General features: G+C 45.9%; 1 protein-coding gene across 1 annotated transcript in view; it reads left to right on the top strand.

Annotated features, from left to right (window-relative positions):
• Positions 1-13,518: 13,518 nt before the first annotated feature.
• The window catches only part of GATAD2A (GATA zinc finger domain containing 2A), a 31,448-nt gene continuing 24,630 nt past the window's right edge, over positions 13,519-20,336 (top strand). Inside the window, exon 1 of the mRNA XM_009881663.1 lies at positions 13,519-13,593. The gene's annotated coding sequence lies outside the window, so the exon portion shown is untranslated. The remainder of the gene's footprint in view (positions 13,594-20,336) is intronic.

Here is a 20,336-nt window from a genome sequence, read left to right as displayed (position 1 = left end):
TTTGATGTGTGTAGGGTTTGACACAGTTCGGCATTGCAGCTCGAGCGCAGGACGGCGCTGGTCGGCAGCGGGTCAGTGTTTGGCCGGAGCTGTTGGACCCAGCGCAGCTCAGAGGTGCGGTAGGCAGATGCCGGGTCTTTGTCTCTGTTATTGCATCTTGAGAATCGCAGTGCTCCGGACCAGCTGATGTCCTGTGTGCTGTGGTAACTTGTTCTCACCTTTACTTTTGCTTCCCTGTCCTCCCTGGAGGAAAAGTTTTATATTGTCTTGGGTGAGTCACTTCAACCTCTCTGTGCCTTGGTTATTCTGTCTGCAAAATGGGTACAAGCGTGTGTTACAAAGGAAGCATGCAAAATGCGGCTTATAACAACAATTCCTTTTATTTAAATCTTCATCTGCTTTAGCTTTCTTCTCAGAAATTATTTAACCCCATATAATTTAGTTTTTCAAATGAGAATTGTTGGTAGGACTTGAGGGGGGGGGGAGGGGGGAAGAGTCGTCCGATTTAATGCCGGTTTGTTGTATTAGGAAATGCAAACATTTGAAAGGTCCAGGAGACTAAAATTTAACAGCCAGCCAAAGACACTGAAGGCCAAACAAATACATGGAAGGAGCATCACATGTCCAATGGGGGGTTTGGCAAACCCTGGACTGAGGGAAGCAGGAGTTCCCCCCCCGACTCCCATGTCTGTTAATTCAGGACTTCGTGTCTTTGTAGGTGATGTGCACGAGTCGGGCGAGTTCTCGAGCTCTCCAGAATTTCTTTCCGTACATTCCTTATAACTATCCCAGCGACAGAGTCGAGTCTGTGGGCCTTTAACTAAGGCTTGTGGAAGGTTAGGATCAGGCGTGTTTATTTTGTCTTTTATGTTTAAAAAGGCTCAGTTTTGTGAAGCCGTTTCTCCTCCCACCACTGTCCTTCCTGGAGAGCCCTCGGGCGTTGACTGGTCTCCTTGGGTCCTCCCTCCGACTTCTGGTTTGTGCACTAAATAAACCGATCCGCTGACCCGGACCTGATGGGGTCCTTTCCCATTTAGGAACCTTCTGTAGCTGGATCGGGTGCTGCTCGCGTTAAGCAGAGTGTATTGACTGGTCAGTATCACAGAAAGGACTGGAGTCTTAAAGCACTCCAGGAGTTCCAGTCTCGTTCAGGTTCAAAGAGCTATTTAACACGCACATCTCTGAGTTTATCTCAATCTGTTCTATTTGTTCTTATTACATTCTGGGTTTTACCCTTTTGCTTTTACTCCAAGTGAATTAAACATTTCAGCCTCTAGTCATTCTCCTCCTTTTAATTCCCTTTCCTTCTCTCTCCCCTCCCTCCCGCCTTTTTCTCTCCCAAAAGAACAACAAACAAAACCCAATCAATACTTTGCAAGAGTAAAAGAGTTTTCATGTGACTGTTTTTGAGTGACCCTCCAGGAGAGACAGTTTGGCTGTGACTTGCCTCTTTGGGGACGTTGGCAAGTTTGGTATTCCAGATGATCCTGGCGTGAAGTTCAAGCTCTGCCGGAAAGGCTTCACTCCTGCCATGTTTGGGAGAAGAGCTGGTCTCCAATTCCTGTAACAATTACGAGGTGACTAATAAGTCGAATGCAGTTTCCCTGCTAATTTGTGGTGCCCTGTAACGAACTCTGTTGTGGCATGAAAGGGATCAGTGTGTGAGCACTTCGTCTTCTGGTTTTGGTGTCTTATGCGTCACCTTCTTGACTTGGGCTTATTCCTGTATAAACACGAACCAAACTAAATTAAAAGTCGTACCCAAATCTCGCTGGACCCGGTAGCCCAAGCTGTGCCAATCCAGAGTCGGGAGGAAGGTCACCGCACTTCCATTCATCCCCAACCATATGGGCTTTCATCCCCAACCATATGGGCTTTCTGTTGCCCTCACTCCGGCAGTGTGAATGGGAGTTGGAGGGATGGGAACAAAACAAACCAAAAAAAAAACCAAACCCATAAAAAAGCACTCCCACAAGGCAGGAGATAAGCCCTGACGTGAAGTCAACACCGTTCCTCCTCCTTTCCCCCCATTTCCAGTATCTTCAGCTGAATATAAATGGATATTTTAAAAGTCAGGTGCCTGAAGAAGTTTCTAAAACACCTAGGAGCAACTGGGGCTGTGTGATATTTTCTTAATATTGCACTCCATCAAGTGAAAAGAACTTATCACGTTTAACTGCATAAGTAATGCGGGTAGTTTCAGCCGGGATTATGGCAATAGATACTCTGCCTCACCTACTAAGAGGATGTTCTGTTAAATTTTTATCATAATTACTGATTCTTTAGAGTAAATACTGTTACTCAAAGTTCTGACAGAAGTGGCTAACAACAACTTCTAAGAGTATTAGCTGGCACCTCAAAAGGGTGGAAAACGGTGAAAAAAAATCAGCCTATTTGATGGGAGACCAGATGAACACGGTGATAGGGATGGAGGTACAAGCGAGCTGATCTCAAGGCAGTCTTTTTTTTTTTTTTTTTTTCTTCCCTTCTCTGTTAAATATCCAAAATAAGTAGGAGTTTGTGATGGGGTCTTTGCATCAAAGTGCCAGATTGCCAGAGCTGAGAGAATAAAGGATAATTTGTAGCTTTTCAATGGAGAAAATACAAAGCCTTGATTGAGTTTTCAGTTAGTCTTGAAATTGGTTTTGACGTGACCCATCTCACGCGCTTTGGGGTACAGATAGCCTGTTTTACTACCTATAACACTATAGGAGTTGGCATTCAAGAAAGCTTTTCTTTTCTTTCTCACTTTTTTTCTTTTTTCAATTCAGTAGAACGCTTCCAATTGAGTGATGCTGGTTAACTTGTTTCTTGTTTCCTCATTCAATGTAGATGGAGAGAGTCTTGTCAGTGTTGGCTGCTGAAGCTGCGTCTCCAGACAATCGCCCCAATTACCCCCCGGCTGAGACAGGTGTTAGCAGCAGGTTTTCTTAAAACAATTTTGTATATATGTGCCCAGAGTGTGGCTGGACCGAACGGAGCCCGGCAGCGGTGCGGGATGCTGTTGGAACAGGGCAAGCCTCGTGGCAGCAGCAAAGTCAGTTTTATGGCTGTTTTGTATGGGAAGTATTGCTGAAGACGGCCAGCAGTGGCTTTTCTCTTAGTTTGGTTTAAGCTACAAATACTGAAGACTTCCCAGGTACTAAAATAAGTCAGAAAATGGCATTGTTAGATGTCACTAATCAGCTGATTTACCTATTGCTGTAAGTAGGAGCAACTTCCTTGCCGTAGCCTGTTAGCTGTGCCCCGTATGTCCATGTGCTGAAATAGCCATGTGATCACGAGCTTTGAAATGCTTGCAAGAATTAGAGGAAGTAAACTGAAGGCATTCATATTTAATAGGATCTTAGAAAATCCTGTCTCCAACAGAATTAGGTACCGCAGTTGTGCATGTGTCGCTAGTGTTGCAGTATGTACAAACACACTGAACCACCTATTGAGGTTCATACACCATATAAATCTAAAATTTTCTGGTTTTCGTTGTAGAATAGCGAAATTACATTTGTACCAATTGCAGGCACAGCGCTAGTGTTATGCTCTGTAGGATGCTGTTGAGTATGGGCTTCCAGTTTTGCTTTTGGCTGGCTTGTTTAGTTTTAACATTTAGGAGATGCAGGCTTTGAAAACAAGTGTCTCCCAGTAAAGCTGCCTGCTTGGTTTTGTCTGTGGAGGATGTCCAGTTGAGCTTCGCTCCGACGGTGGGTTGTGCTCCTGAAGAGCTGAGGATGCTCCAGGGGCAGTATCCTTCTTTTCTGGGCCATGCATGCACCAGGGAAAAGTGTGCCTTTAATGCCTCGATTAACTCTATAAATGTGACAGAGTTTGATGTCTTAGGCCTTTTTTTAAATTCAGATTCACTTTTGTAGTTGGGGGGGAAAAGAAAGACAACATTTGTAACAGCTTTTCCATACCTGTTTCTGAAAACAGGTGATACTGAGAGGAAAAATCCCAATGAGGAGATGACATTCTCCATAAAACCTGAAAAATAATCCTTGTGTAACTTTCAGAAGCTCAGCTCAAGACTAATCCAGGTTGCATTGCATAATAATTCTTATTTTCATTAAAGTTATGCTCCAAGATAGTAGGTAGCCCTTACAGCCAAGGCTAACATTAACTTAATGTCTTGCAATTCATGAAAGATTGCTAATATGTAGGGACTGTTACTGCTCCGTGGGCTGCAGTGGCAGGATGGAACGGGAGGATCACCAAGAGAAACTTCTTGACTGTTATATCAATGGGTCTTAATGTATCTTGCAAGTACCGTTTGTGGGGAAGCTTATGGAGAGTCAAAAAAGAAGCAAAACTCATCAGTAACATAGAACATGAGATGGCAAGCATGGTGTCTTCAGGGGTGGTCTGGTGTATGGCGCGTATGTAAGGTATTCTGTAGTGGGAAAAGCTCTAAAATTTGTAAATTCTGAAGAAGATGAACATTTCACTTGACATCTTTAAATAAATATTGCAAGCTTTGAGGTTGTGATCGCACGCTGCTCTGCAGTGCAGGAAAGCTGGGATCTGGGAGGCTGAGTACACCTCCAAACGTTTTACCTGCAGTCTTTATCCCATTAGTTTCTGTTGAAGGTATTTCAGATTCCACTCTTTTTTCTCCTTCCTTAAACAAGGGAATCCAGAGAGGGATGTATTAATTCCTTTTGCTGGACCAAAACCTGCTTTTAAACCCGAAGATGATGGTTTAACAAGCAGCCAGGACTTGTAAGTGGCTTGGGGAACAAAAGCATATGAGTCCTGTCGGTTAAGACCTGATGGGTAACTTATTTCTATGAGGTGCCCGAGAATTATGATGATGAAGACTATAGAAGTAATTAAATAAAGACTCATTTTAATATTGCACATGTTATTGATCCCTTAGGACATTTAGATGCACAAACTTGATAAGAAGATCTCCTTTACAAAATGTTGTTCGGTGTATTTGTGACACGTCTGGTTGTTTTCTACCCAAAATGCCCTTGTGTTTTTGTGGAAGTTGGGTTTGGTTTTACATAAAGCCACCGAAGTAACCCAAGAGTCTAAATTTCGTCTGGCTCATCTTTGGTATCCGTTTGCTTTCTGCCCGTTCTGGGTCGAGGGACCCTTGCAGGTTTGTTACCAGCCATTAGGCTTGCTCAAGATTAAAAGTGCCTCTCGATCCCGTGGGCGATAATGACAACTTTTATTTCCTTTTCCCTTCTAACTGCAGGACCAGGGGCTCAACATCAGCCCCGTGGCCCTCGCTGGCTTTACTACCGACGTGTATGCAAGCCTGGCTTGCGATGTTCGGCCCGCAGTGCTCCCTTTTGATCTCAGGTGGGGGATGCAGCGTGCATCCAGATCAAGTTTTGTGTGCCGAGGCTTCTGAATTAATTAATGATGGTGGCTGTGCTCGGCTTCCCCTGTAAATAGGTGTGGCCGCTGGGTCCCTGCCAAGCTGCCATTTCATTCCCTTATTTGGATTTCTGAACGGTGTCATTCTCTACACACACCCTCGGTTCGGTTTTTAAATAATATAGTTGGGGAAACTAAAATTGCTGCTACAAAATTATTAGCTTATGGGTTATTAACGTACTCCTACAACTGGGATTAAGAATGTGTCATTAGTGGAGGATGGTATCTTGAGCTCCCAAAAAAAAAAAAAATTTAAAAAAAAAATAGGTTACTGCTGTGTTTCCAGTAGCTGATGCTGAAGCCAGGTAGGCACAAAGCAAATTATTCAGGAGGAATCAAGTTATGTCGTATTTGAGTTGATGCCAGGTTGCCCAGTTAAAGTCACTGGCACTTGGTGAGCACAGGCTGCCCGCAGAGCACAGCAAAGCTTCGTTGCAGCAGTGAGCGTCGGCGGAGCAGATGAAAGCAAGCCCCCAAATGTGACATTCCAGAGCAACCATGATGCACACAAAAAGCACATCTTACCCTGTGATGAAGGTAGAACCGATTTTTTTTTTTTTTTTTTTTTTTTTCCCCCACCAGAGCTAGAAATAACAATTTGCTACCTGCTTTTTTAAAAAAGAAAATAAAATAATTGAATGTTGCCACTCATTTCAGTCCCCGTTTCTCCTACTGACAGATCCAGAGCTTTCCAGTCTTCTTCCCTGGGGCTGCTGGGCACTGGGGGAAAGAGGTGATACATTCATGCACGCATCCCTCTTCCCCTCTTTAATATTCTGCCAAAGAGTTCTGCAAATGCATTTCATAATGCCGCCTCTTTGCATAGAAAAGAGACACCCCCTTCCTCTGTCAAAAATATATTCTGCATCTGAAAACAGAAGATAGTAATTCCAGTTCTTGAAAAACATGTTTATACAACAGTCCATGGAGACCGACACCATTAGGCGATTAGATTGCACTTTGATTAAAACCAGTTCATTGCAACTGCTCGGTGTGGATGGAGGATGGCTGGCCAGGCGCCGGCATCTTGAAGGAAACGTCGAGCGCGTCTGTCCCGCAGCGCCAGCGTCCTTGGTCTGGACTGATCTGGACGACGAGTATTTCGGCGATAGGAGCCCTTCGTGCGCACCCCGTGAGCCCGGTAGATCTGTGGCCCTGGGGTGAGGATCAACGTAATTAGCCACAAATACAGAGTAACTAAAAAACGGTTCAAACTGCGCTATGTATAAAACAAAGAACCCCCAAAGCAAACCCCTTGAATCTATTTTTAGCTCTCTTTGGTGTTCTCTCCTTTCGCTTAACAGTAGATAGTGTAGTTCCTCTTCTTGAAACGGGCACTGCTTTGTTCACGTCTGCTGCCTGGCTGCTCTCTCTGACACACGGGGTGTTTTCTGTTGTTCCTGCAAGTCAGCCTCTTGCAAAGATTTTGATTTAATGAGTCAGGTCTACCCATACAGTAATTACAAAGATTAACTTGGATAGATGTGAAACAGATGTATCAAACTGTTTGGACCTGGCTCCAATGCAGCCTCTTAATCAGTGGTTTCATCCTTTCTCTGACTTAACTCCTGTTTCACAGTTCAAACTACTAATGGTAAAATTAATGACAAAAATAATATTTTTCTCTCTGTTTCGCTCGTGGACTTTCCGAATTCCTTATCGTACCTCTTTGTTCCTTTGAGTGAGAACATGACATTGCTTAAATGCTTCTGCACAAGGGAGTACTGCTCTCAAAACCAAAGCAAAACAAAACTGGTCTACCCAAAGGGTTGCCGTAAGGTTAACTTTATCTAGAAATATCAGCTTTTGTAGCTCACTTTATAACACATTGTTCTTACTTTATGAAGTGCCTTAGAGCTTTTTCCTGTGGACTTCTTGAGGAGTAACTGATTTTTTCAGAGATTTGCTGGGGAACCTGTCATCGTCATCTTCCCCCTGCCCCCGTTTGAAGACGCAAATTGTATTTTGAGTGAAAAGCAAGCTGCCTGCTTGTGTCTGCCAGAGCCCGTAGTGGTGCAGCCCTGGACGATCATGGGTGTTTCTATTCATGAGTAGCCAACCAAATCCTGATCGGGGTATTTTGAGCCTGCCTGATCTTCTGAATCAACCTGCAGAGAAATGCACTCCGTTTTGTGCTGAGCCGGGACTCCGCGCGGGGCTGGCCAGCGCGGCGTTTTCCATGTAGCATCTGTAAACTCCGTTGCGTTTGCTGCGGGCGCTTCGGCGTTGTGAACTGCTGACCAGGACAGCAGTAACTGGGTACTCCAGGCTCTGGTGACAGAGAGCCAGATTTGCAAGGTCTTGGAGAGCGAGGCTTCCTGGGGGGGGAAAAAAAAAAATAATAAAAGTGCAGTTAGTGTTGATTTTTCTTTCTGAACTGCATCATTGGAACCTCTTTATCTTTGCATCTTCCAGGTATCCACACTTGACTGAATTCTGGCTAATCTCCGTAAAAGCACAGGTATATCGTGGGGCTTGTTTGGGGAGGGAGAGAGGAAGGAGCTCGGTAATGTAATTACCGCTGAGATATTCCAGACTGAGGAATGGGAGAAGTCAAAATGCACTTTGGTCTCAAAACAGTAAGTTTTGATTGCAAGAGATTAGATTATACCAGTGGTTTGTTGTTTGTTTTGTTTTGTTTTTTTTTTTTCAAAAGGTTCAGCCTGGTTTTTCTGGAGAAAACTTGCTCCGAGATTTCCTGTTTTCCCGCACGCTGGTGTGTGAGAGCGGCAGGATTTGAGAGGGCAGAGTAAAGCTGAACTCTAGTTCAGCTAAATTAGTGTCAAGATGGGTATGGAGTGCTTTGCAGCGAGCCTAATTAGTAGATCACACTCTCCCACATCCAGAAGTAAAGGCAGGGTTTCTCCTTGAAGGCCTGCGTGCGCTTCCATGTAATTTGGCGGCCCTTGGTATCCACTCGGTGTCCAGTAGAGAACAAACGCTGGAAAATAAGTGTTCTCCGAAAGAAGGATGTGCTGTGGTGACGTGCTGAAGGAACAGCTGTTGCCAGTGAGTAGTTTTTCCTATATCTGACTTAGCGATGCCCTTGCCGGCTGGTCCGGCGTGTGCGTGAGCCCCCTCTACGCACCGGCTTTAACCGAAGGGTCACTGCAGCCCCTGCTTTCCCTGCCCCGCGAGCGCAGGCATCGATCCGGAGGGTGTAATTATAAATGCTATCGACGGCCCCAGGAGGGGAGTCAGCGTGTGTTATCTCTGGCGCAGGAATTCAGGAGAGAGTGGGAGAGACTCTTAATTTGTAACAGGTTTTATTTGCAATCTGACTTGTACACAATAAACGGGTAACGGTGGTATTAATGAGCATCTGAAAGGAGCTTCCCCCCCTTCCTACAAGGTGGCACTTCATTTAAGAGAGGCTAAAACCGACGAGTGGGTACGCAGGGTGTTCGGGCAGCTTTCACCTGAATCTTCAGGCACGCACGAGTTGAAAAGCAGTGCTTGAATATTTGGAGAAATGCCAGCGTATGGCAGGTACAGAATGGATCGGCACGTTCATAGAAGCCAGAGAAGTGCTTTTCCACTCCATGGCGGCTGCTGACGCTGGAGGGAAATGTGCACCACCACTATTATTTCTACCCAATGGCTCTTCCTAGAATTCTGTTGAGGTGTGTGCAGGGAGGAATCTGCTATTTTGGAGCGTAGCAAACTGCTTTCAACTGATATATCGATGCTTAAAAAACCTAATTTGGTTCTTTGAGTTCTCCTTCTAGACTAATAAAGTCTTTGAAGGCTTCACCCCTGTTTTCAAAAATGTTTCTGGAAGTAAAGCCTGAACACATGAGACAGAAGTTAGCCCCTTGTCTGTCAATATTTAAATTGAAATGTGACTCCTTTTTTCTGCTGACCGGTTCACTCAGCCTTCCAAAAAATACAAAAGTTTTCTTATCTCAGTTGTTGGAGGAGGTGTGCGCAGCAGTAATGCCAAACTGTGGTACCTGTGTCATAGTTTCCATACCTTAATCTCCTTGGAGAATCCATAGCCTGTCTTATTCTGAAAATGTAATGTTTTTAAAGCCCTGTTATGCGGGCTAAATCTCTCTTGAATTTCCTGGATCATAATTTTTCTAGATAGTGTTGATGGGATTCAGTAACGTCGCTTAAAATGCAGTCCCTGGTGTTCTGATCTACAACTTTCATCATCATTTCATAGAGGAAAAACACCTTCACGAGTTACAAAGTAGGCTCTGAGCAAATAGATCTGATTTCTGTTGCGGCGAGTTTGCAAGAGATGCTTTTCAGTCCCATGCCAGTTTAATTTCTTCAACATTTCGCGTATTACAGTTTTAAAAAGTAGCTCTATCAGAATGAGAGGCACAATTCTTTTTAAATGAAACATCCAACCTTTGGAAGAACTGCAGAGTGGCGGGATACTAAAGACAGCGGAGGAGCCGGAGCAGAACCTACAAGATGGGTAGTGTGTGGTGTCCCCCGGTGCCGGCAGAGCCCCACTGGTGCCCGTGGGGGACAGCAGCGATGCACCAAAGCCCACCGTACCTGCGGCGCGGGTGTTCAGCAGCCCACTCCTCTTCTGCAGTGACTTTTTCCGATGGAAGTGCTGTCAAAACTCAGAGCTGCTGCTTGGACAGAGTTTCACTTCCCAGTATTAACTGTTTAATTGCCTGCTTCCTACGAGGTTCCCGGAACAGATGTTTTAAAAATTAATCCTTCAAAATATTTTTTATAAGCATTTTAACCTTTTTTCCTTAGCGGCGTGTGCTGTGAAAGTGAACTTCCCATCCTGGAGATGCGGGAGAAGGTTGACCAATGGATGGAGCCGGTCGCGGAGGGATGGAGCGCTGGAGCCGGAGCGGGACGGGGTCCGTGGTGCCGGCTGCCTGCCCGGGCAGCTGATTGCCCGCGGTCTGTTGGGTTTCAGTGGAAACTTCCACGCGCTGAATGTGGGTCAGCGCGAGAGGTGGCCCTGGTCCCGCGCTGCCAGCATCCCACGGCACTGAAGCAGTTAAACTGCTCTTCTGGTGTCCTCGCAAGATGAAAACTATTTTAGTCCCATGACACGAGCACTATGGGAGTTTAATGCTACAGTTCATTAAAAATGGAGGCTGGCCAGAGCCTCAGAAATACGATTCGGTAGCGTCGGCTTCCCACGTCCAGAGCATGTCGGAAGGAACGATCTCTGCTGAACTCCTCCAAAACACGGGGAGCAGCTCTGACGCGAGGTTGCTGCCGAGCTCGTTCGCGTAACCATATTCCTCTTTGTCGGGGAAAACTTTTTGCGAAACGCAGGCGCCGTCTGTGCTGGAGGTGCCGTGTGTGCTGTCCTCCCGGCAGAGCTGAGCCGGTGCAGAGCCGATGCCTGGAGGATCCTCCCCTCCCACTGCGACCTTTACCAGTCTTGTTCAGCAATTATCTCTACCAGGCAGAATAATTCCTTTTTTTTTTCTTTTTTTTTTTTTAATTTTTTATTTTTATCCCCCCAGCAGTGTTACAACTTGTGGCTTCCTGCTCGCTGCAGTAGCGTGGTAACCACCAGTTACCCTGGCTGTGCCGTAGCACTTGTCGCGACCCGGTACGCCCTGTGTGTTGTGTGTATTGCTTTTTGTCGTCTTTGGCGATGAAGAAGTGTTTGTTCGTGTCCAGGCCAGATGCGTGAGGAGCGGCATGGAAGTACTGCCGCATCTGTCGGGTTTTATAGCACTGTTGAAGGCCCTGAAGTAGCTATTGCAATGGTTTTCAATGGGCTTCTAATTAGAAAAGCATTGAACTAATAGGATGAGCTATAATTAGCAAGACCTGCCCTCTAGATAGCTAATCAGGGACCAGAGTACAGTTGCATATCCATTCATTAAGTTTCTATATCTGCACTTTTGTAGCAATGTGTTTAACCTCTTGGAACCTTTTGGGGTGCTTAAAATAGTAAAACAGAGGGTGTATTGGGCGCAACCTCCCAGCTTTTGGGACAAGGTGACGTCTGAGGTTGGTCAAGGGGGGATGGTGTGATCCTTGGGGTGACCCTTGACAGCCCTTTTTGGAGAGGAGGTCTAGAAGTCGGTGAGCTGTTGTCCTGCCTTCTGGACAAAAGAAAATAGCTCTGCAACTTTTTTGAGGAGGGAAATGACTCAGTTCTTGGTGGCTTAGCAGAAATAAGAGGCCGAGCTTCCAAGGAGTCCTCTTGGCAGCCAGCGTGCATCAATTACTGTGCTCCACCTACAGCCCAGCGCTGCTGCCGTCTGCCCCCAGAGCCGACACCGGCGTCCTGCCCGCGTGCACAGCCCTGTGCAAGACCCGCTGCTAAAATTGTGGCTGTCGACTGATTATTCGCTTTGCGTGGGGTAAAAGCAGGCTGTGGGAAGGGGCGTTTGACTCGGCTTGTGCTGCTGGCGCGGGTAACTGCTGATCTAGTCGTATGGCAAAACTAGTTGATTTTTTTTTTAACTGACCAGTGTACACTGGCTGTGGGTTTCTTCCCTCAGTGTTTTCATAGAGAGGGAGAAGGAGGGTTTGGATATCATACACTGTATGTATGGGCTCATAAAAGGATTTTTGTAAAGCATAAGCAAGCGTCGGCCAGCAGAACTTTTTCTGGAGTAAGAAGCAGATAAACACATGAGCGTATTCTTTTAGATTTTTTTCTTATATGCTCTTCTACAGGACAAAAATTTCTCTAAAAAGTTGTTTCCCCCTTCTTTCTCTGCTTCATGTGCAACTTTGTGGAAGCTTCTGCAGGGAACGGTGGTGTGGTCTCAAGTGGGACCAGGAACCGGGAGGGGACAACTGACTTCATCCGTGGTACCCCACCAGAACCTCCGACTGCATTGCACCAGTGCATCCAGCTTGGCGTTAAATCTTGCTCTGATGTCCTTTAAGTGAAAATACCAAATTGTCACTAAATTGCTGAACTGAACCTGTACGTGAATGTCCTGGTTTCAGCTGGGATAGAGTTGATTTGCTTTCTAGGGGCTGCTGCGTTTTGGATTTAATGAGAAGGATGTTGATAACACATAGTGCTTTGGTTGTTGCTAAGTAATGTTTTCATTAATCAAAGACTCTTTTCAGCTTCCCAGAGAAGCTGAGAGGGAGCATAGACAGGACAAGTTGGCCAAAGGAATATTCTGTATGTCATACTCAGTATATAAATGAGAGTTGACCGGGGGCAAGGATCCACGATCGCTGCTCAGGACGGGCTGGGCAACTGATCGTCAGATGGCGAGAGCAACTTGTGTTGTATCACTTTATTTTGTATATTCCTTTACCATTATTATTTTCCTCTCCTGTTACGGTTCTATTAAACTGTCTTCACCTCAACCCACGAGGGTTTTTTCCCCTTTCTTTTCTCCCTTTTCTCCCCTACTTGGAGGGGGGAGTGAGCGAGCGGCTGCGTGGTCCTAGTGGCTGGCTGGGGTCAAACCACGACAGTGAGCATGCATGTGACTGTCGTGTCACGGCCAGAGATGACTCTCTTCGTTTGCATTTCCCAACATTCCTGCCACTGAAATAATACCACCTTCTTGTGGGTAACATTGGACAGATATTGCCTTGTTGGCTCCATCTTATGAGCTATTAAAATGCTCCTCCGGGGGCCTGCTGGCTTTTTGGAATGAATTAAAAGCAACGGGTTTCTTCTGAAGATGTGTCTTCAGGAGGCCTTCTCCTGCATGCACACATGGACCTGTACCACTTTTGGCCAAGAAGTGAAATGGGAAGGTGGCACAGCAACTGCTTTAAGACTTCCCAGAGCAAGCTGCCGTGGTACCGGCCGTTAGGACCAATGCAGATCTTGTAGGTCTCTTCTTCCTGAAGGGAAACAGTCAGCTAGAAATGGGAATGCTGGTTCCAGCAGGTGTTTGGGTCAAACCAAAGATATCAAGAAGTAGTTGGTTTCCTCCTAGAGTGTTAACGTAAGAAGCAAAGACTAAAGAAATACGGAGTAAGAAAAGCAGTAACGTTAAAACATCTTTGTGTGTGCTTTTATTTTTCATCCAAGAGCATTCCAACGCAAGCCTGACTCGTAGTTCCTTTTCTTAAAATAATAGGATGCAGTCTTCCCATCTTCCACCTGGGTATCAAGGTTTAAGGACGACGGTCTCATCAGCGAGCGTGTTTGGGTGAAGGTGGGGGGCACGTCACCAGGTATCCTAACCGGCTTGTCTCTCCCCGCAGGATCCTCGCTGCAGTCACTTTCAGCCACTCGGCCCGGTCAGCATCCCACGTGGAACCCATGAACTTCACTGACAGGTAGGAGCTGTGAATCAGATGGGGGACGAGTCTCTAATATTGCACAGATGTCCCCTCTCCCCCCTGCAGTGCAGAAAATGGGGAGGTGGGCTGGGAGGGTGGAGTTGTCTTCTGGTCTTTTGCACCTCAGCTCCTGCCGTGTCCAGGAGCACAAGGAAGAGCTGTAGGGGAGCGCCTAGGTTAAACTCGGATCAGAATTTGGTTCTTGTGCCTTAACCAAAAGTGGCCTGTAAACGTAGCACTTAACCCACGCTCTGAAGTAGGTAAACCCTCCCGAGCTTACGAAGGGACAGGAGTTTCACTTCCTTTTAACTGGGCATTCACAACAGCTGCACAGTATTGTCGGTCCTTGAACGAGAGGAGAAGCAAAAGCAAGTGCACAGAAACGCCCCCCTTAAGGCTTTCTGTATGTTTTGATCATTTGTGCCACCCCCAGAAGAAAAATTGTGAATGGAAGTGAAATTTCTGCAGGTATCTTGTAGTTCTGGCAGTGCTCAGTGGCGTAGCTAAAGTAAAGCTCTCTTGATAGCTGTCCTGTCTGTGATGGTGCTCACCTGCCCCACTGTACTGTCAAACGAAGCATTTCATAAAGAGCAATTTTAGGATTTATCCAGTGGGTGTTTTTTTTTTTTTTTCTCCGAAACATGTATTGCGACAGGCTCCGGTGATCAATGTTAAGCACTTCTGGTCTTTGCTTTTCTTCCAGTCTCATTTTTCCTGGTGTAGGTGTTGATATCTCTGCTCATAGATTCACTCATTTGATTTACGCTGTTTTACCGGAGTCGACTTCAGAAGTAACATTGTGCAAGTCATGAGCACGGCTGATTTCTTTTTTTTTTTTGGATTGCATAAGTTCCCAAATCTTGCAAAGTAGTACCATCTTTCATGAGACCAAACGGCTAAATGAAATCATAAAAAAACCTTTCTTAATGACATCAGTCAGAGGTGAAGGAGTAGGAGTGACAGCGAGAGTAGCAGAGAGCATCACACGTCTTGAACTATAGTCATGGAAATTTCTTAATCCGCTCTCTTGTTGAGTGAGTTATCGCCATAAACCACCTGAAAAACAGCTCTGCGCAGTTGTAGAGCAGTGTGCATAAATACTATCTTATTTTGCCAATTGTTGTTATCCAAATACTGCGTTTTGAACCTCAATAGAAACTGGTATTTAATGGCTATCCTGCAGTGAGGAATCTCCGTGATTTTTTTGGTAATACAAAGCCCAGACATGGTCGTTAGCAGACTTCCTGCCTGGTAGTTTCTAGACAAAAATAGATCCATAAAACTTGGGGGAGAATTCAGGTCAAACAAATCCCTCGTGTAGTGGCTGTAAGTAGTACCCTCTTAAAAACACCTCTTTAAACCCAAAGCAGCGGACCTTAGAATTAATACAATTTTAAAGTTCTCTTTACAAGAACTAGAATATTGATCGGTAAATAAGAAAATTCCTTAGTTGTTTAGGTCTTTCTCTCGGTGCCTTGTCCTTTCTATCCACTCACACCAATTCCCTCTATGATTGTACCGCGGCTGTATTAAATAATTTATATCGGGTTGAACGTGAATCCAGAGCACGGCACCTCTTGGGGAGGAGAGATGCTGCAGCCGGTTTGGATGGTCTGTGTGCAGACAGCCTCCTTTCCTCTCAAGTTTTTAAAATGCAGAAACCCAAGGAATTGCCTGTATTATAATATGCACAGCATGTGGTGCTGGAAAAGCTGATTGTTGTTGTGACTGAGTATTTAAAGATGCTAATTTTGCTGCTCTTGCATAAAAATAAATGAACCAACCTAGATCCCTCCCCTAATAAGAAGCATACATTAAATGGGGAGGGGGTGGAAGAAGGGGAGAGGATCTGATTGCAATCTGCGGTGCCGTTACTTAATATTTAAATCTTTTCCCATCAAATAAAAGTTTAAATCAAGTTGTAGTCCTTTAAGTGGAAGGTTTTGGTTTTGAGTCAAAATAAACACTGGATAAACAGTTTTTAATGATCGGTTAATAATATCCGCGAGGATCGATGTACCTAGAGAATCCGGACCTTGAAGAAAGGCAGAGTCTTTCGCACCGAGGTGGAGCCAGACCGTGTGTGTGCGTTTCTGACAATAGCTGGTGTCTTTTACCCAAATGTCTTGGATTTCATTCTTCTTTGGCTGCCTGGTCTGAGGGTGGTTGCATTCCCCCGGCCAGCCCGGGGGTGACAGTGAACCCGCTCGTACTGAACTGTGCCGTCCATTCCTGAAAACTACAGCTACGAGTCACCATCACGGAGCATGCGAAAAACTGGCGCTGCTTTGCAGAGCCGACCCGGGAATCTGTGTCATTGTGGCAGGACTGAGAAGTGGGGGGTTTTTAGGCTGGATACTGCGAGTAAAGAATAGCCACACTAGTAAAAGGTATTTAGGAGGAAAAAACTGCTATTTTTATGCAGTCTTTTTAGTGGCTTTATTGTTTTTTTGTAAGATCACCTTGATAGTGAACACTTCTCTGAAGTTCTTACAAAAAACCCAGCAAATTATTAGGTTGATTTTTACAGGCAACAGCTATTTTCCCTTTACGCAACTGCGTCTTTAATACAATCTATGTAGCACCTTGAGCTTTCTGTTAAGAATTGTGAGGTTTTCTCTCTATCTTATACAGAACCCTTAGATAGTGGTTAGGCTCCAGACTAATAAATGAAGCCAAACTCAGCCATAATAGTGATATTTATTTTTTTTTTTAAGGGGAGTTGACACAAATACCACGGAAAGCAGCAAGGTGACTTCTGCTGCAGTGGGATTTCAGCTACCAAAGTCCCGTTTCTGGCCAAAACCAGAACTTCATGTTTGTGGTGCTCGGAGCTCGACTTCAGCGCCTTTCTGCAAATGTTTATCTGTTCATTTTAGTAAATATTTAGTCAAACCCAAGCTGAATTGCTTCCTACTGTGCTGTAATGAGGGGGAGCAGTTGCGCCGTGGGCCCGGCGTGTGCGGTGGTGCCTGGTGCCGGGGATGGAGGGCAGGTTCTGGGATGCAGGAGGAGATGCTGTAGGTGCTCCCACCGGGAACACCGTGGCTGTTGTCAGGACGGTGTAGCATCCTGGTACCCCACGCTTTGACTGTTTTTTTTCCTTCAGCGATTCATTGGGCCCCAAAATGAATTTGGTATCCCCAAAATGATGCTTTTCCGCTGGTGGCCCCGCTGGGCTGCTGTCCCCTGGCCGGTGGCGAACTTTCCTCCTCTGCTGCCTCCAGGACACCCCTGGCACAGAGGGAACTTGTCAGGGCTCCTTTTAATTGCGAGGACTTCACAGTCCTGAGCAAGCTCATTTAGTTTTCCCCCTGAATGCTTAAAGAAAGGAAAGAGGGGGGGATGGGAATAATACTAATAGTGGAAAAAGGGCAGCAGGGCAGCCGAGCAGCGTGGGAGCCCGGCGAGGGAAGGGTTAAGGGCTGCCATTTTGTTATGTAACAGCCTTAATGGCCATCTCGGTGAATGGCACCAAAATGGCAGGGCTTAACCCTTGGTGGGCTGCGGTGCTCCCGGCCGGGGGCAGCGGGGACCCCCCTCTCCTCCCCTCTGCTGAAGGGAGGGCTTCGGTGCTGGCAGCTCTTCTTCTTTTCAGGTCTCATGGTATGGAAATAATGGCCGAGAGAGCAAAGGGATCAACCCACCTCTGGCTTTTTGTTGCCTTCATCGGGGGAAAGGATGGATTTTTTGGTTGCCCAGTTGAAGTCAGGTGCGGGATGATTTTATTTTGGGGTTAGTTTTGGGTTTTTTTTCAACCCGCAAAATAACCAGTGTTCTTGCCCCTCTTACTGTTGTGTTAATTTAGTCTTCAAAAAGGAAAATAAAATCTAGTTCTTTGGCTTTCTAAACTTTATTTTTTCTAAAAATTGATGTGACAAGGTCATGAACTTTCTCCGTGTGTGCATGTGTGTGCACATTAATGCACATGCACACATGAATGCACATGGACAGGGATACACATACAGATTTTAATGACTTTTTCCAGGACATCTCACTTTTGGCTCCGTGATCAATGAGTATATAGAGGGGGAAAAAAAAAGAACACTTATGGCATAACGAGAAATTAAGCTCGTTTGAAACAGTGGCTTCTCATCAGAACTTTTTACATCCTGCTGTGAGAAGTTAATTCCTCGGCGTGGTGGGGAGGGCGTGCGGGTGACCCACCGGTCCGGTGCTCACATCGGGTCTGCGCTGGCTGCCAGTTTCTGACGGACGACCTTTAGAAAATACGCACTGAGGGGCATCAATGTGGCTTAACCTCCCCCGTCTCCTCCTCTGTAACCTTGTCTCTTTTTTGTTGTTGTTGTCCTCTCCTTCCCCCCCCCCTCCCTTTGCTGTAAAAGTTTCCAGATGATGCCGGGGGAAGAGGGTTGTTGATCTTTGCTTTTGGCTACCGAAAAGAGTGACTGTCGTGTAGCTGGATGGGTTCGTGTGCGGCTGCAGTGGGATCCGAGCCTGTCTGCTGATGGTCTGCGCTGAACCCGTTCCTGCTGCCGGGGATTGCCAGCACTGATGGCTCTAGCAAAGCGTCAGCATGCGAGTTTAACTTCAGTCCTTTTAACTTCAAACTGACAAGTTGTGCTAAACGGTGAAAAGTAAGCAGAACTGCTCTGTGAAGGAATTACTTGGAGTTTGTACGAGGAAGTTATAAATCATGAATGGGAGAGGAGGTGATATGGATAACTCTGAATGTGATGTGGGGAAAAGTGGAAGTGTACATTACAAACAGCGAGCAAAGTGTGCTGCTTGCTTTTTTTTTTTTTTTTTTTTTTAATTGTGGTTTAGTCTTCATGTACCGTGTCGGTGTTCTTTGTGTGCTTATGCATCAGACCTGTTTCGGCTGCTGTCCCGGTTGCCCGTTCGTGCCCCGCTCAGGCGGCAGCCGGGTGAGCCGAGCGTGGCTTCTGCAGCTGCTGGGGTGTATTCCGGGCTGGACTGCACATCTGGAAAAATCGGTATAAAGTAATTTGTTTCCCAAGTCTTAAACTGGAACTTTGTGAGTTTTTTTCCTTTTCCGTAGCTTCTCCCTGCAGCGGCAAAAGCAAGCAGGTGATTGCAGCAGCATCGCCAGCCCTTCGCATGGGTGTGTGTCACGGTGTCCTGCACGTCCCTGCAGGACAAGGCACTGCCCGAGTTAAACCAGGTTTGTCGTCTTGGTCCTGCTGCTCTGCTCTTTAAACGGAGGAAGGGTTTGGAAGATGACGAGAGAGATCTTTTGACCCTTTTCCTGCTGGAAAGCATACAGGTGTCATCACAAGCATACGCGATGTTTACCAGGCTAGCATACATATATTGTGGACTCGGGAGGATTTGGGTTTTTCCTGTTGTCGGTGTGCTCAGAGGGCAGTGGAGCTGCACGGAGGAATTTTTGACAAGGCTTCAGGGTGAGCAATGTAATGGTCTGCAGTCCGAGGAGTTTACTGCCTTTTATATGGTATACTAAACTGCCTTTTGAATTGATCGTAGTAGTTAATCTGTTACAGTGATAGCACTTACAACTGAGTATTTGCTGCTTAGGTCCTGGGTGCTCCGCCCCGAGCCATGCCATTCCTCGTAATAAAAAGCAGAACCTTCCATAAAACTTAAAATTTACTGTGTAATCCTTACTTTCTCTTCCTTCTTTCAAATAAAAGGTATAGTCAAGTTGAACCGAAGCTGTTTACTGTTCGTGTGGATCAGTTCCTTTTGCTGTTAATGGTGGAGAAGCAGAAGTGGGGATTTTGGGAATAGCTTCAGAAGTTGTATGTTGTTCTTGAAACAGCCTGGATGTTTTGAAACATCTAGCAGATTTGTTCTCATCTCAAGGAGTTGGTTAGTGGAGGTGTGATCTTAATAAATCTGGCAGACTTCAGGGCTGGTCACAGAATGTACTGGTGTGGTGTAGTTTAATGGTGGTGGTAAAGTCTCCTGCGATGACTGGCATGCCCTCCTCGGGTGCTGGGGATTAAGGAAATTGCCGGATTTGCCATTGGGAGGGAGCTTTCATCCCGGGTGGGTTTGGGTTTCTCTTACCTGTCGTGCAAGGAGCCTCTCACACCCTCTCCATGAAGGAGGACATCGTCCCTGCTGGTGCAGATCTCCTCTTCTTCCTCCTCCTCTCTTCCAGGCCACCGTCTGGTTTTAACCTTTTCCTACAGACCTTGAGTTTTTGTAGTTCCCAGCTGTTTTGGGAAGTGTTTTGTAGTCTGCTCTGTGAAAGAGATCCTGCCAAGGACTCGCCTCAACTGTACACCCGCTTCTTGATGCCCTCTGACTTGCAGGAGATGGGGCCCAGGAACCCAGGTGATTCCCATGAAAGACTCTGATGGTACCAGTTTTCATCTCTCTTCCTGAAAAGAGAAGCAGAAGAGCCTTTTTGAAGAAATCCTTCTCGTTATTTTCCTCCCCTTCTCTCAGTGCCACCTTAATTTTCCTTTAGGTCTCTCTGCATCTCCATCCGTATTAGCAAATTGTTTTCCAGTATTGTTTCCCGAAAGGGTTAAAACTCTGTCAGGGAGCTTGGTTTTAGGGCTCATCTGCAATAAATATGATTTAATCACTATTGTGGTAGGGGAACTGTGCAACCAGATCTCTCTATTGCAGTGTATATAAACCTTGAGTCTGCACTTGCAATCTTCAGATTTAGCTGTAAAAATCTTAGTGCAATCTCGTCCCAAGGTCTTTCCAGTAATGTAGATCTTCACAACACGCTGCTCCGGTTGTGCTACAAATACTCTTCTTCTCTCCGGCAATCCCTG

This window comes from Charadrius vociferus, unplaced genomic scaffold, assembly GCF_000708025.1.
Source record: "Charadrius vociferus isolate BGI_N301 unplaced genomic scaffold, ASM70802v2 scaffold133, whole genome shotgun sequence".
NCBI classification, from domain to species: Eukaryota; Metazoa; Chordata; class Aves; order Charadriiformes; family Charadriidae; genus Charadrius; species Charadrius vociferus.
This window is presented reverse-complemented; position numbering and strand designations above follow the sequence as displayed.